Genomic DNA, 18,540 nt, shown 5'->3' with positions numbered 1-18,540 from the left:
CGGTTGAATCTTTTCACAGCTTCATTAACGGACAGGTCACCTTGCCGGAACTCGGTGAACTCATCGTAGTGTTTATTGGTAACATGCATATGGAAGAATTCTTCAAAGAACTCAACTTTAAAATCCGTCCATCTCATTTGGTTCACTTGTCTTTTTGCTTTAACACAGTCCCAACACATTCTAGCATCTCTGGTAAGGCAAAATGATACACACTTGACTTTCTCATGCTCTGGCCAGTCCAATAGTTCTACTATGCTTTCCACAGTCTTGAACCAGGCTTGAGCGCCCCATGGTTCACAATTACCAGAGAAGGCTTCCGGCTTCAGTCTCTACCACTGAATCAGGTACGCCTCCTATCTGATCCCTGGGGCAGGGCCCACGGGTGGTACTGGTGCCGGTGGTACTGGCACAGCTGTAGGTATAACTGGCATCGTGTTCTGATTCTTTGGTGGGGTAACAGGATTCCCCTGCTGATTCATCAGAGCATTAATCACTTGCTGCTGTTCCGTAACCTGACGCTGAAGTTCGGTGACTACATGCATCAGATCAGGTGGGGGTACCGTCTCATCGACTCTGGTATTGCGTCTTCTAGCCATGCTTATCTTCATAAATGACAACAAGGCTAGCATAAGTTATCATTATTCCTAACCAGGCTAGCATAAGGTCATTATTATTCTCAACAAAGCTTAATCATAAGTTATCATTATTCCTACTCTACCTTCATGCATACTTAGATTATAACATTCCTTATCATACTTAAATAATAGAGTAAGCATGTTATCATACTTAGATTTCTTATCATACATAAAAAAAATAAAGTAGGCATAAAGATGGCATAGAAATACTTACTTGGAGTGGCAGGATGAAGGCTTGATGTGTGTGTAGTGGAAAGGCAAACTTGGCTCTGATACCAAACTGTAACGCCCTGCCCTTCCCCTCGCCTCGGGAAGGGGGCAAAGGGATGGAGGTTACTTGAAAACATACATACATGGCAGCGGAAGTAAATAATAATTTTTTTGAAACAAATTAAACTAACTTAAGCATACAATCATGTTGTCATAGAAACATGCTCATTATCATAAGATCATATATCCAACATATCATGTTAACATTAATAACTTGATCTAACCTCTACTACTTACTACATAATGCATAGCATTTTACTTGAACTAAGCATATTATCAGAGATCATCAAAACATAAGTTCATAGTGAGTAGACATCAATAAATATCATCCATCATATGTAAAGTTTTAGAACATAGAAACATTAAGTAGATTTATTCCACCATGCCACTGCCACACACATTCTTGCCCTTCCTGCTGCTCCCTTTTAATTCAACCATTCCTTTCCGTTGTCTGCAGTACAAGGGAAATTAAACTATAAGCACATAGGCTTAGTAAGATTCTTTCCTACTCACAAAACATGAATCATGCATCTAAACATAAAGTGCTACATGTTCATTTAACCAACATCTAGATATAAATCTGCATACTAGCATAAAGTGGAGTCATACTCATGTAAGTAAATCATAACATAGCATGTGAGAGTTCATACACAAAGTAATAACATGATCATCTAGTCATCATAAACATATTTTTCATAAAGGAACATCTTACTAAAACATAAAGGAAAACATTTAGCATGAATAAGCATATGCAAGATGTCCTTTGAAAATATGCATCATGAATGAGTATATGCAAGATGTCCTTTGAAAACATATATATCATATAAATACTTAAACATAATCTCATCTTGAGGTCCCGGCTTTGTACCACATATATACATAAATGCGCGCATCCTAAGTAGATCCAAGGTAGTAAATCTTGAACCTACTAGGATCTAGGCCCGTTTCATAGACCATCGACCTAGGGGCAACTTAGGAGCCCATCCCGTTTACTAGGTCCGTTTCATAGACCATCGACCTAGGGGCAACTTAGGAGCCCATCCCTGGTACAAGCCATACAAAGTAAAATAACATATCATGATTCATATCATATCATATCATAGTATATCATGTTCTTATCCTATCATGGCATATCATATTCTTGTCATATCGTGAAGAGTGCTCTTAGTCCCAACTTAAGGGAAGAATCTCTTAGGCTTTTCATCATACATGAGCCTTGCATAACATAGTAGCATAAAGTGCACATAACACATAGCATTTCTTAGAGAAAACATACATGATGACGTAAGTGCACATAACAAATAGCATGATGGCATAAAATCCATATCACATCATAATAAATCAGTAGCATACATGATTGGGGTTTTTGATCTTCCTATAACCCTAAATCTTAACCTAACCGAAACCTAGAGGTAGGATTCTAGGTTTTCTTTTTTTTTATTATTTATTTTTAACGCCACATGAAGCATGTGTTGGATCGAGACGCGCTAGAGGGGGGGGGGGGGTGAATAGCGCTCGTGGCTATTTGTTCGATTATCGAAAAACTATCGGAGTAATTAAAATGCAGCAGAAAAATAAACACAAAGACACAAAGGGATTTACTTCATTCGGAGCCTAAGGCGACTCCTACTCGAAGGCCCGCGATCCTTGATCGCTTCCGGTGGGCAACAACTATAAGCTCGATAAGAATTACAGATTACAAAATGTAACAGCAATTAGAATAACTTTGTACCGACAACTTAAAGAAGAGAAAAACGAAGCTCCGGGTCGTCGGAATGTTGCAACAGCACTTCGGAATGACTTTGTTAGCAGCACGTTGAAGAAGGAAAGCTCAGAACTTGATATTTTGAGATGCTGGTCGAAACCCCCTTATAAAGGGTGTTCAAGGCGCCTTGAAGGCTGTTCAAGGCGTCTCTATGCTGCCTAGTCTTCCGCGTGGATCAGATCTGAACTGGTCGAACTTCATCCCTTGGAGGCGCCTTATACCCTCCTCAAGGCGCCTTCCAAGGCGCCTTATACTCCCTTCAAGGCGCCTTCGATGAACTTTCGCAGCCAGCTCAACTTTTTCACCCGAGGCGCCTCCAAGCTCCATGGAGGCGCCTCGGACACTGTTCATCCGAGGCTTTAGGTTGCTCCTTTGCACCTGCAAGATACGTTAGACCCAAACAATATCCTGCAACACAAAGTTAGCACAATAAACATGATAAATGAAGTATAGACAGTCTCCGAACTGTCCGAGTCTGACTTCGGGTTTCTGACCGGAAACCCTAGGTCGACCCGACGCCTACTGTTCCCTCTACAGGGAACGCGTCCTCACCTACTCCACTCATGAGATTTACCTGTTGCCAGTCGATCCTCCAGATCGACTGGACTTTTGCTCAGCACTCGATGCTTCCGGACTTTCTGCTGGACATCCGCTTCCCCGGCTAGTCCAGTCTTTCACCTGGTTCGCGACACCAGGACTTTCCACCTAGGGTTACCACCCCCTAGGACTTTTGCCTGAAGGCATCGACCTGCCAAGACTTTCCGCATAGGGTTACCACCCCCTATGACCTAGGGTTACCACCCCCTAGGTTTTTCCCTTTGCCTAACCGCAGCTAGGACTTTTCTCCACCTAGGGTTACCACCCCCTAGGACCTAGGGTTACCACCCCCTAGGGTTTTCACCTGCCTAACCGCAGTTAGGACTTTCCTGAAATACTCATTCAACATGTTAGATAACAGAGAATCTTAACTTTGAATCCCTTTGCCATTATCAAAACTTAGGTTCGATCGTCGGATGCTTCCTGCACCAATAGCATGGAAAACTTAAACTAACCATATATATCAAGAATCATACATCATGAGAAAATATAAACATGCATAGTTAGGTTCAAAACTTTTCCCTAAACCTTCCATTTAATCTTGGCCGAACCCTAAAGGTAAGGATCTTAGTTTTGTTTATACAACATGTAGCATGAAAACTTACTAACAACATATAATAGATCATACATCATGAAGGAGCATAAGCAAGCATGATTAGATTTCAAAACCTAGCTCTAAGCCTTATGTTCATCCTTGGCCGAAACCTAAGGTAAGGTTCTAGGTTTTGTTTATACAACATGTAGCATGAAAACTTAACTAACAACACATAATAGATCATACATCATGAAGGAACACAAACAAACATGATTAGATTTCAAAACCTTGCTGTAAGCCTTATGTTCATCCTTGGCCGAAACCTAAGGTAAGGTTCTAGGTTTTGTTTATACAACATGTAACATGAAAACTTAACCAACAACATATAATAGATCATACATCATGAAGGAACACAAACAAACATGATTAGATTTCAAAACCTTGCTCTAAGCCTTATGTTCATCCTTGGCCGAAACCTAAGGTAAGGTTCTAGGTTTTGTTTATACAACATGTAGCATGAAAACTTAACTAACAACATATAATAGATCATACATCATGAAGAAACACAAACAAACATGATTAGATTTCAAAACCTTGCTCTAAGCCTTATGTTCATCCTTGGCCGAAACCTAAGGTAAGGTTCTAGGTTTTGTTTATACAACATGTAGCATGAAAACTTAACAACAACACATAATATATCATACATCATGAAGGAACACAAACAAACATGATTAGATTTCAAAACCTTGCTCTAAGCCTTATGTTCATACTTGGCCGAAACCTAAGGTAAGGTTCTAGATTTTGTTTATACAACATGTAGCATGAAAACATAACTAACAACACATAATAGATCATACATCATGAAGGAACACAAACAAACATGATTAGATTTCAAAACCTTGCTCTAAGCCTTATGTTCATCCTTGGCCGAAACCTAAGGTAAGATTCTAGGTTTTGTTTATACAACATGTAACATGAAAACTTAACTAACAACATATAATAGATTATACATCATGAAGGAGCATAAACAAGCATGATTAGGTCTTAAAATTTTACTCTAAGTCTGGTATTCCATCTTGGCCGAAACCTCAAGAGTGAGGTTCTAGACTTTTTGTTACAACATGAAGCATAAATTTTAAACTTGACAACTATAAGTGACCACAACTCCTCATCTTGACCGAAACTTGCAAGGAAATCCCTAAGTTTTTCAAACAACTTTTAAACATAAAACGTACGAGAACTATTGTACTACAGGTGAGGGAATACTTACATCCTCTCGCTTAATCCACTAAGAGAATACCCTTTGCTTCTTGAAACTTTTTCCTAGAAGAACTTCTTTGGTTTGGTTTCGGAAATGGTGAGGGTGAGGTTTTTGGTTTTTCGGTGGAGAGAAGAAGGAAGGAAGAAAAGAGAAGAAAAATGAAGTTCTCTTTCCCTTTTTCTTATTTATGTTGAATGAAGGAAGAGGGCAATTCATCTTTTTCCATTAGGGAGGAAGAAGGCAACTCCAACTTTTCCTTCTAAGTCTCCTTCTAAATGAAAGGCCTTCACCTTAACTACAATTCCCCTTCTTTTTCCTAATAGCACACCCCTACTGAGGCTACTGGTTATCACATACATGCATCTAACACATGGTCCAAGGTTCAAACCTTGGTCATGCCTCTTTTTGGTTCTATTTTTCTTTTATTTTAGAAAAATCCACATAAGGCCTATTTTAATCATGGTAAAATTCATAAAATTCCTAGGGATCCTATGGGTGTTACAACTGTCTTCGGTATGCTCCAACCCAAGCTGCTACCATCATTAGCCACCGCCATCGGGTTGAGTTGTAGCATCTATCTTGCTTCTTATTCCGCTGCGCCTCTGGTCCTCTAATAGCACCACGCCTCACAAAGATACGATCCGCGACAAATATAGAATATTACATATATCGATCCTATATTCCATAAAGAAATGTACATGTAATCTAGATCGAACAATAAAAACAAATTCTAAAAATAATACAGCTCCTGCTGTATTTGATACATACAATCATGCACACAAAATAATGCTCTTGACATATCCAAGGGTCCAATCACACACAATATCTATATGCCATAATAGTTGGAGTCTGCAACCACAAAGTTAGCACATCCTACTATTATCCTGCCTAAATTATGTATGACATGTGCATAATTAATTTGAAAAACAAAACACACAGAGGCAAACCCTAGCTCTGATACCAGTTGTTGGTTAGTCCTAGGAAGATCGTACAGGTTTCACAGTACAAAAATTTTGTACAAGTGTCGAACCTTTCCTAAATAACCTATTGTGTTCTTTGGAAATTAAAATAGGAATCGCAAATGGAACTTAACATTATTGATTCCAAAAATTAAATGGAACTTAACAAGTGTCTCACACATGGCCAGGTCTTAGGGTCGTATGGCACCAAAAAATTCTACTCTATATAAGGGTTTCTTTCAGCATTTGAGGGGGGAGTTCTCCCTTTTGGGATAGAGCAAGATTTGGACGATTCCTCACCTTCTTGGAGGGATTTTCTGACGATCTAAGGAGAGATCTTCAACGAATCGACTCCGTGATCGAGAATTGGATCCGAAGACCGTTCTTCATCTTAGATAAGCTTTTCTTCCCTATCTCTTCTTGGATTTTAGGATCAAGATGCTTGTAATCTTCCTGTCTTTCGGGTTCTTTTCTTGTTCTATAGATTAGATCTCCTGGTTCTAGGATGGAGGGAGCATTTGTAATATGATTTGATGTACACTCTTGTGGATTTGCCAATTTCCTATTTCTATGATGTTGTGTTGTTTTGTATCTATTTGATCTTGTGTAGATTGTTGTGATTGGACTTAATTACCATACTTGATTGAAAGTTTGAGTGTCTTATGAATCTTGTAGAGGTAATTCTTCATTCGATTTTCCAAGGGACGTACGTGATAGACAAGCCCGTGTAAGGACGATTGAGGGATAATCTTGAAGGGGAAATAAGGACATTCAATGGGATAGGATAGATTGTATGCATTAATCTTTTATATCTTGATATGGTTGAGAAGTAGTGAATTTCTATGTTGATTATCCGAGGGATGCACGTGACAGGCAAGCCCGTGTAAGGATATCATAGGAATCATTCCTAATTGATCACATTAGATATAGATTTTAGTTCTAGGCTAGTTTTCTATTGCAAGAGAGAATCGACAATCTTCTACAAATGAAGGACAATTGAGGAATAAGATTTGGTAGATCATTTACATTGAATAATATTACAAAGAAACCAAAACTCTTAGAACATCCTTTTATCAAAGCCCTTATCCCTGTTTCTATGCTTTACCTCTATATCTTATTTTACATAGTTCCACTTAGCTTTTATAAATCAATTGATTAGTTGTTTAGCTAATTCGTGTTCATATATCTTTAGTGGTTATAACCAGTCCCTGTGGATATGATATCTTTCTTTATTACTGACGACGTATCCGTACACTTGCGGATCGTTAACAAGTTTTTGGCGCCGTTGCCGGGGACTGCGCTATAACATTAGAGATTATCAATTGAGTTAGACTAAACATAACTTTTCTTTTCATTAGCATAGTTGTAACTAATCTTTAGAATCCCGTTTTCATCACTTACATATCTTTTTACTTCTTGACAATTCATTTTGTTGTAATTCTAATTCTAATTCAAATTTTTCATTCTAGATTTCTAGCATTCTAATCTAGTTTTTCTCTATTTTTCTTTTGATCTAACTTTTCTCTTTCTTTCTTTTTTTCTTTTGAACAAATATATCTTGCAATCTTGTTCTTGTGTATGCAAAGACCTAACTTTGCAGGAAAACTTCTTCCTCTAGACCCTAAAATAAACAGAACATTTCATAAAAGAAGAACTTCACAAAGACATCAAGAAGAACAAGAACAGTCTAGCATGACAAATAGACCATTAAAGGATTATGCAGCACCTTATGCTAGAGGGTTTCGATCTAGCATTTCAAGACCTTCTATTGAAGCAAATAATTTTGAGATCAAACTGGCTATTATTTCTATGGTGCAGCAGAACTAGTTTGGTGGAGGACCTCATGAGGACCCAAATCAACACTTGGAGGTCTTCTATGAGATATGCGGTACAATGAAAATGAATGGTGTTCCTTCTGAAGTAGTACGATTATTATTATTCAGATATTCTTTAAGAGACAGAGCTAAGCAATGGTTAAATTCTTTAGCTCCAAATAGCATCACTACATGGGAACAGTGCAAGCAACAATTTTTGGACAAGTTCTATCCACCTAGTAAAACGGCTCATATCAGGAATCTTATTGCAAGTTTCAAACATGCTGACTCATAATCTTTATTTGAAGCTTGGGATAGATATAATAATATGCTCAGACAATGCCCACATCATGGCTTAGAGAAGTGGTTAGTGTTGCACACATTTTATAATGGCATTAATTATCATACAAAGGTGTCCTTAGACTAAGCTGCAGGAGGGGCACTCATGAATAAAAGCCTAGATGAAGCTGAGAAGATAATTGAAAATGTAGCCCAAAATCATCATCAATGGGAAAATGAGAGAAGTGGTGGCTATTCTTGTGTAAACCAAACAAAAGCATCAGGAAAGTTTGATGTTGATGCAGTTACTTTAATGGCTGCAAAACTGGATGCTCTTATAAAGAGATTAGAAAGCATGGGAACTAATTCAAATATGGTCAATGCCATTGTATCTACTTGTGAAGTATGTGGGAGTACTGATCACTTTAGTGACTCATGTCCTTTGGGAGTTATCTTTGCACAAATCAATCAATTGGAATAACGTGATGCAATCATGGGTCTTAATCAGAGATAGAACAACCCGTACTCAAATACATACAACCCCGGGTGGAAAAGTCATCCTAATTTTTCTTATAGAAATAATCAAGAGAAAGGACCATCTATGGGGGCAAGACCTAATTTTCAATCTGTGCAGTAGAATTTTCAACAACAACAATCTTTTCAAGGTTTTCCTATGTCTAAAATTGAAAAAATATTTGAAGAAATTATCTCAAATCAGAATGAACTGAAGCAAGATATTTTGAAGCTTACTCAGAGAATGGATAATTATGAAAAACATCAAAAGATTCAGGATAGTCAAATTACCCAGTTAGCTTCTTCATCTTCCAGAGCACCAGGTCAACTTCCTGGAAAACCTGATGTTAATCCTATGGAGCACTTCAATCGAATTGAACTTAGGAGCGGACGGACCTTGGGAGATCCCCAAGTGACTGCTCAAAAAGGGATGAAATATGAAAAAGAGTTCTCTCCTTCAACACAAGAACCTATTCAGGTTCGAGAGGAAGAGGAGAGTACCGCTAAGGTTGAAAAGACTCTTCCACTTTGCTCACAAAGTCAAGTAGTCCCTTTTCCTCAAAGACTTGTTATGCTTAAGAAGGATGAAGAGTTTAGCAAATTCTTGGAGAAAGTCAAATAGACATGTGTTGAAGTTCCTCTCATTGATGCGATCTTACAAATGCCTAAGTTTGCCAAATTCTTGAAAGACATCATGTCAAGTAAGAGAAGAAGAGGAGACATAGAGACCATAGCACTTATGGAGGAATGTAGTGCTCTTTTTGAAAGGAACATTTCCCTAAAGCTAAAGGATCCAGGAAGCTATTAAATTCCTTGCAACATAGGAGCTGAATTTATTGAGAAACCTTTTTGTGATTTAGGGGCAAGTGTTAGCCTCATTCCTTATTCTATTTGTAATAAATTAGGTCTCAAAAACTTTAAACTTACTACTATGGCACTGCAACTAGCTGACCATTCTTGCAGGTACCCTATGGGTATCGGTGAAGACGTGCCAATAGAGGTAGGTGGGAGTATAATTCCCACTGATTTTGTAGTACTTGACATGGAGGAGGATCCAAAAATTCCTATTATATTGGGAAGGTCATTCCTTACTACAGCAGGAGCTATTATTGATATTAAAAACCATAAACTTTCTTTGGTAATTGGTAAGGAAAGGTTGGAATATGATTTATCTAATACCTCTAACCATGTCTCTTCTCTTTTAAATGTTTGTAGTGTAACACCCGTAGGATCTCTAGCAATTTTATATAAATTTTGCATGATTAGAATGGGCTTTACGTGGGTTTCTTCTTCTTAAAAAAAAAAAGGAAAATAGAACCAAAAGAGGCATGACCAATGTTTGAACCTTGAACCTCTTAGCAAGTGACAAGTTTTATGTGATATAGGATAATCAGTAGCCCCAGCAGGGGAGTGCTATTAGGAAGGAAAGGGAAATTGTAGTTAAGGGTAGGGAAGGTGAAGGGACACCTTTTCTCCCTTCACTTAGAATGAAAAGTTTGTTTTCCCTTCTCCCTTCATTTAGAATAAATAGGAGAAAGGGAATGAAAAGTTTATTTTTTTCTCTTTTCCTTCCTCTTCCTCCTTCTCCCTCCACCGAACCAAGCTTCTTCTTCTTCTCCATTTTTTGAAAACAAGCTTAGAATTTCATTCTTAGGAAGACTTCACAAGGAGGAGTCCTTAAGGCCTAAGATCTTCTTTCAAGCAAGATACACAAGGGATATTCAGAAGCGGAAGGTATCCTCTCTCCAGTATAAGTGGTTTTCGAATGTTTTCTATGCTTAAGGTTACTTAGAAAACCTAGTACCATGTCTTGTAAGTTTTGGCCAAGAAGGAAATGAAAGGGATTAGGGAAGTTTAACTCCAACTAGACTTGCTTATGTTTTCTTCTATGTTATTCTAAGTATTATGTGATATTAGTTTGATGTTCCATGCTTAATGTGGCTTAAAACCTAGTACCATGCCTTGTAGGTTTCAGCCAAAATATGAATTAGGGTTTGAATAGAGTTCAAAACTTTAACCATGCTTGTTTATGATCCCTCATGATGGGTAATCTATTAGGTGATGTTAGTTTGATGTCCTCATTTGTTAATATTGCTTAAAGCTTAGGGATAAACCTCTTGTAGGTTTCGGCCAAAATATGAATTAGGGTTTGAATAGAGTTCAAAACTTTAACCATGCTTGTTTATGATCCCTTATGATGGGTAATCTATTAGGTGATGTTAGTTTGATGTCTCCCTATGATATGCTATATGTTGTGCGAACCTTATGCCACCATGTTATGCTTATGCAAGGCTTATGTATGATGAAATGCCTAAGAGATGCTTCCTTATAAGTGTTAGGTTTTTCGGGCCGCGAAAACCGCTTTTCGCGTCGCGGAAACCCCGAATCACCCAAAGCCGTAGATCTGTGCAAGGAAAACCGAACGAAAATTACGAGTACGAGTTTTTAAATATCTAGATCTACTCCAAGATCTATGTGTTAAGAAGTATACCTTGAAGCGTGCCCTTTCGCGTTCCCGCTCGTCCAAGGAATTGCCGGATCTCTAGACCGTCAAGCGTCGGTCCTCTAGAAGTATCCACACGGACACGTAGGTGGAGAAAACCTCACCCAAAGGTGTGCTAGCACCTTGGTAAGATTCGGCCAAGCAAGGAGGAGAGGGAGAGGGAGAGCTTGAGGAAGAAGGAAGAATAATGCACAATTGAATGAATGAATGAAAATCAATTCATCCCCATTCAAAATGTGGCCGGCCACTATCTTCGTGTGTAACTCCCCATTAAATGCAATTAATGTGAAGTTATTAAGAAAATGGCTTTGTAACTTCCATGAAGTGGCACCCATGATGATGTGGAGTAACATCATTGGTCCACTTCAATGCCAACTCACCAATGAGGTGGCAAAAGGTCAAGTCAAAATTGACCTTTGGTCTTCCTTCTCAAGTCAAGTCAAACTTGACCTAATCTCTACCATGGTTGATCTAATCCAACCATTTGATTCGAGCCAACTTAATATAATGAATCTAATTCATTAAATTAAATTGATTTAATAAGTCATAATCTAAATTAGACTCATTGAATACTTGAATCAACTTGAGTCCAACTCAATTAGCCCAATTAGGATTACTTTTAATCCAATTTGATTCATCAAATGAATCTAATCCTCTTGGTTCATCATATGAACCAAATCTCCATCTAATTGTCCTTAGTGTGTGACCCTATAGGTTCTTGTAAAATTGGCAATGCCCCTAAACTCATTTAGGAACATAAGTAATAAGCGGTATCTAGCAACACATCATTACTACCCAAGTTACAAGAATGTTGAGATCCAACATCACCTTGTGACTACTAATTGTGACTCCTCACAATATGTGACATTGTCCTTCTATCCTAGACATCTAGATTGATCAATGTGAGGCATAGACCGTGTCATCCTCTAATCAATCTAAATCTTGAACTCCAAGTAGACTCACTCGATCAAATGAGCTCAACATCTAATGTTGACTCATTTGGGCATGGCCATGCACTTAGTTGTCTCACTCTACCAAGAATACCGATGTCGCTCCCATCATATGGGAGGGATAGATCCCATCTACATCACTCACATCCCTCTACATAATTCGTTATATACCCAGTAATCGCCTTTATAGTCCACCCAGTTACGGGTGACGTTTGACGAAACCAAAGTACATAACTCCTTATGTAGAGATCCATGGTGACTTCAGGTCTAAGGACTAATAGTCATACTAATAGCCACATGAGAAAGTATATGGCACTCATATAATGATCCATGATACTTTCTCATGGCGGGTCATTCAGTATACATTCTCCAATGCATACCCATGTGTCAACTTGATATCTCCATATCCATGACTTGTGATATCAAGTCATCGAGTTGACCTACTGTAACACCCACTAAGCTTTTAAGATAAACATATGAATATGGGATTTTGCCTTAGAAAAATAATAAGAAGTGAGTTGAAGCAAAAAGAAATAAAATGAAATAAAAAGAAGAGAAAGTCAAGGATTGAACCTTGAACCTCTTATATTATATTTCATAGAATTAATTAGTAGAAACCAATTGGGATAGAGAGAAGATGTTGATAGCAAAGGAGGGAAACTCATGATAAAGGTAAGAGTAAAAGCTAGCCAAAAGAAAACAAGAAAAGAGCAAGAGAAAGGCAACTTGCCTTCCTCCTTTTCTCTCCCTCTCCCTCTTCTTGCCGTGACATTAAAAAGGTTGGTTAAGGGGATTCATTCCCCCTTGTTTCACCATGAATGATGAGGATAAATAAATAAATAAAAATAAAAAGAAAATAGAAAAAAGGGCTAAGGGAGAAGGAAAGCAAAAACTAATTTTGCTACCTCTTCCTCCTTAACATAAAAGGGAGCAAGAAAAGAGAAGTTTATTTTTCTCTCATTTTCTCATCCTCCCTCTCCCTCACCGAGAACACCAACACCCTCTCCTCCACCTTCGGCCCCAAAGCCAAGGTTTTCTCCTAGAAAGCCTAAGATACAAGGAGGACAAAGCAAGGGAATCAAGGGAAAGGAACTAGAAGAAGAGGCTACTTCTTCCATCACCATACTTTAGATCCACAAGCGAAAAGGATGTAAGCTTCCACTCACCTGTGGTACAAGGCTTTTTATGTGATTTTTGTATTTTAAAAGGATTAGAAAACCTAGGAAAGAATTTAAGAAAAATTCGGCCAAAGAAAGGGTTTTCAAATCTAGGAAGGTTTAAACAAGTCCTTATTTCATGATATTTTTCTATGCTATGTAGGAAGGATTTTCTTCATGTTTTTATACCTAAATGATGCTTGATCAGAGGAGTACCTAACTCTAGAATTTAGGCCAAAAAAATATTTTAAGGAGGTTAGGGAAAAATATTGTGTAACCAAACTAGTACAAGATTCCCTCCATGAACTACTAAGGATCTTTTATTGGTTTTCTTGCTTAAAAGTTACTTGGAACCAAAAGAAATCCACTTATATGTTTCGGACAAGAAAAGGGCTTTGGGTTAGGAAGACCTTTAAATTTAAGTAACCATGTTTGTATGATAGAATATAGAGTTCTCTTAAAGAATTGCATGTTGAACATTGCTAGAAATTCATGAACTCTTATTTTAGATTTTCGGCCATGATAAGATGGATAGTTTAGAAAAGCTTAAACAAAATTCTAATATGCTCAAGACCTCTGTGATATTATGATATGAAAGTTATTTAATGCTCTCATGTTTAATTGGAGTATAGAAAATTAGTTACATGATATATGACATGTAAGATCACAAGGGTCCTAGCTTGTTTATGAACCAACTTTGTATATGATGTTCTTAGTAATTTTTGCCATGAAACTTACTTAGGTTTTCCATGCTTTAGGCCACTTAAAAACCTAGTTTAGAGATTGGTAGGTTTTGGCCATGAGGAAAAATAAAAGGAAAAGGGAAAGAAACCTAGGAAGCCTAAGACACAATTCACATGTATGTTTATTATGCTTGTCTTTATACATGCTATGAAACTTGTATGATTTCTTATGCTTTTAGGCTATTTGAAGCAAGTTTATACACTGATAAGTCTCGGCCAAGTAGGGTTTAAAAGACCTAAAGGCCTTAGAAATGAAACCAAAGGTGTTAAAAATGCTTCCTATGGAAATATGATAATGTGTTGATTGTGTCACATGCTTGTATAATTTTTCCATGACCTAAATGGACCATTGTATGTTTTGTCCATGAAGGGATAGATGCCCTAGAAACCCTAGAACAAAAATTAAATATGCTTATGTCACTCTACATGAAATATGATAAGTAGAAAGACAAAGTTCCTATGCTATATGTTGTTTAATGACCTAATTGAGGCTAGGGTAAGTTTCAGCCATACATATTGTATAATGTCTTGTTATGAATTTATACATGATGTTAGTTCAAATTCACATGATTGAATATTTGTTTTTATCCCTAATGAACACTTGTTAAAAGTTTGACCATGACATATGTTAAGGGCTTGAAGGACTTAGGAACTAGCTCAATATGCTTACTATGTTACTTGGAAAAAAATGCTATAAATGTGGTTTAAGGTTGCCATGCTTTCATGACATTTGGGACCATGTTTCACACCTGATAGGGTTCGGCCACATGAAGTTTAGGGACTTGGAGAACTTAGAAACCAAGTAAATCATACTTATAATGCTTCCTATGAAATTTATGTAATGATAATTTAGGTTCCACATGCTTGGAGGTTGTTTTTACCTAAATTGAGATCTAAGGGGGTTCGGCCATGATAAGAACCCAAGAGATTAGGAAGCTTAGAACCCAAGCTAACTATGTTACCATGTTTCTTATGATAGTATAATTACATGATACACCCTTATGCTTAAACATGTATGCTTGTGATTTCTACTTTCCATGATATGATATGGGCTTAGAAATATGCATGCTTTGATGATATGTTATGTGCTTAAAATATGCATGCTTTTATGATATGTTATGTAGATAGAAATATGCATGCTTGGATGATATGCTATGTGCTTAAAATATGCATGCTTTTGTGATATGCCATGTGGATAGAAATATGCTTGCTTTGATGAAGTGATTATGTGCTTAAAATATGCATGCTTTTATGATATGCTATGTGGAAGGAAATATGCATACTTTGATGATATGCTATGTGCTTAAAATATGTATGCTTTTATGATATGCATGTTAATATGATGTATGCCTAAGTGATGCAGACTTTTATATGATGTATGCCTAAGTGATGCATACTTTTATGACATGATGTATGCCTAAGTGATGCATACTTTTATATGATGTATGCCTAAGTGATGCATACTTTTATATGATGTATGCCTAAGTGATGCATGCTTGTATGATGTATGATATGTATAAGTATGACATGTATTTTACTTTGAATGGCTTGTACCAACAGGGTGGACTCCTTATGCGCCCCTAGGTCGAATTACGGGCCTAGTAAAGGGTGGGCTCCTTACGTGCCCCTAGGTCGAGCTACGGGCCTAGTTTCCTAGTAGGTTCAAGACTAGCTACCTTGGATCTACTAAGGATGCGCGCATTATGTATGTATGTGGTACTAAGCCGGGCCCCTTTATGTTGAGATTATGTTCAAGTATATATGTAAGAAGAAGAAATGATTTTAAAAGATCATGATACATACACATGTTTTTCGGATACATGTTTTCAAAATCATATTGCATATAATTTATGATCATGTTGTGATGATGCTATGATTTATGATATGCCATGATTGAATATGAATATGTTATGTTTCATGCTATGCTTTAAGAGCTTGATATGTTATGTGATCTTATGATGATAATATGACATGCCATGATTAGATATGATTATGTTATGTTTCATGCTATGCTTTAAGAACTTGATATGCTATGCTACCTTAAAATGATACTAGGATATGCCATGATTAGATATGATTATGTTATGTTCCATGCTATTCTTTAAGAGATGATATGCCATGACTAGTCATGATGTTGTTATGTTGCATGATATGCTTAAAGAGTATGATATGTTATGCCATGACTAGTTGAGATTATGTTATGTTAAGACATTCTTTGATCATGTGATGATTTTCGGTTTTAGTGAGTAGGAAAGGAACTTACTGAGCCATGACTGCTCATAGCTTACTTTCCTTGTACCACAGATAAAGGAAAAAGCTGGATGAGCTAAAGGAGCAGCAGGAGAGGCAAGGAGATGTGTGTGGCGGTGGCTAGGCAACCAAATAAGAACCTGCTTTATGAACTTTTAAGAATTTCACTTTGGTTTAGTAAATTGTAGTGCCATATGGTTGACTTGATGTTATGCTTTTATTTATCTTATTATCATGTTATGGAAACCATATTAGTGTAGTTCGAATTTTATTAAACCAAGAAAAATGATTTTAAGTCTTCCGCTGTAATATGTACGTAGAGTATCGTAGCCCCGTCCCTTAGGGTTAGCAGGGATGGCGGGCGTTACACCTACATGCTAGTCTTATTGCATTAACATTGTCCCTGAATGTTAATACTCGACTAGGAATGATTTAGAGTAGTGTTCCCTATATCATCTCACTATCGGTTCAACTAACCGATTGATATAGGTGAGAACCTTCTACTCAAGGACGCTATTATACTTAGTTTATTTGGCACCAATATAAGTAAGTATAATAACTAAACTAAATACAAGAATATGATACAATGAGTCCATACAATCATCAAATGATTGGCTCTAGGGCTCTAACTAACAATCTCCCACTAGCACTAGTGCCAATCAGTATAGGCTCTAAGGCCTAATGACCTAGTGTGACCATCATGCTTTCTCTGTGCCAAAGCCTTGGTCAAGGGATCTGCGATGTTAGCCTCTGTAGGTACTCTGCAAATCTTCACATCTCCTCTATCGATAATCTCTCGAATGAGATGGAAACGCCGTAGTATGTGCTTGGTCCGCTGGTGTGAGCGAGGTTCCTTCGCCTGTGCTATAGCTCCATTATTGTCACAATAGAGCTCAACTGGGTCAGCGATGCTAGGAACCACCCCAAGTTCAGTGATGAACTTGCGGATCCAAACTGCCTCCTTTGCTGCCTCTGATACAGCAATATACTCGACCTCTGTTGTAGAATCAGCTACTGTGTTCTACTTCAAACTCTTCCAGCTCACAGCACCACCATTTAAGCAAAACACGAACCCTGACTGCGATCGGTAATCATCCTGATCGGTCTGGAAGCTGGCATCACTGTAACCCTTTACAGTTAGCTCATCATTGCCTCCATATATCAAGAAATATTCTTTAGTCCTTCTTAAGTACTTAAGAATATTCTTGACCGCTATCCAGTGACTTTCACCTGGATCTGACTGGTATCTGCTCGTCATGCTCAAAGCATACGAGACATCAGGTCGAGTACATAGCATGGCGTACATAATCGATCCTATGGCTGAGGCATAAGGGATCTGATCCATGCGGTCTCTCTCCTCTCTAGAAGAGGGACCTTGAGTCTTCGAAAGACTCACGCCATGTGACATCGGCAGAAATCCCTTCTTGGAGTTCTGCATGGCAAACCGAAGGAGTACCTTGTCAATGTATGTACTCTGACTTAGGCCAAGCAATCTCTTAGATCTATCTCTATAGATCTGTATCCCTAGAATACGAGATGCCTCACCTAAGTCCTTCATTGAGAAGAAACTCCCTAGCCAGGTCTTGACAGACTAAAGCATAGGGATGTCCTTACTAATGAGTAGTATGTCATCCACATACAATATGAGGAAGAAAACTATATCCCCTACAATCTTCTTGTAGACACAAGGTTTATCTTCGTTCTTGATGAAACCAAACTGTTTGATTACATCATCGAATCGAAGATTCCAGCTCCGAGAAGCTTACTTTAGTCCATAAATGGACCTATGCAGCTTGCATACTCTACTAGTATGCTGTGGATCTACAAAACCCTCAGGTTGTGTCATGTACACATCCTCGAGCAGGTTTCCATTCAGAAACGCGGTTTTGACATCCATCTGCCATATCTCATAGTCATGTTAGGCTGCAATAGCAAGCATGATCCGAATCGACTTAAACATCGCTACTGGAGAAAAGGTCTCATCATAGTCAATACCATGAATCTGCTTGAAACCTTTAGCTACCAAGCGACCCTTATAAATAAGTCCATCCATGTCAGTCTTTCTCTTAAAGACCCACTTGCACCCTATGGGTTTTACCCCTTCAGGTGGATCAACCAAAGTCCAAACTTGGTTGGTGTACATGGATTCCATCTCGGATCTCATGGCCTCTAGCCATTTTTCAGAATCTGGTCTCATCACAGCTTCCTGATAGGTGGTTGGCTCATCCTCTATGAGCACCACGTCATCATGGTCAGACAAGAGAAATGAGTATCTCTCAGGCTGACGACGCACCCTATCAGACCTGCGA

At 38.0% G+C, this 18,540-nt stretch overlaps 1 non-coding gene across 1 annotated transcript; it reads right to left on the bottom strand.

Annotated features, from left to right (window-relative positions):
• Window positions 1–8,087: 8,087 nt before the first annotated feature.
• LOC122028376 lies at window positions 8,088–8,193 on the bottom strand. The gene has a single exon (XR_006124767.1). It is a non-coding gene; the product is annotated as a small nucleolar RNA R71 (small nucleolar RNA).
• Between the last annotated feature and the right edge of the window lie 10,347 nt (window positions 8,194–18,540).

The sequence above is a fragment of the Zingiber officinale genome, chromosome 10A (assembly GCF_018446385.1).
Source record: "Zingiber officinale cultivar Zhangliang chromosome 10A, Zo_v1.1, whole genome shotgun sequence".
NCBI classification, from domain to species: domain Eukaryota; kingdom Viridiplantae; phylum Streptophyta; class Magnoliopsida; order Zingiberales; family Zingiberaceae; genus Zingiber; species Zingiber officinale.
The sequence above is the reverse complement of the archived record's forward strand: the minus strand, read 5'-3'. Positions and strand labels throughout refer to the sequence as shown.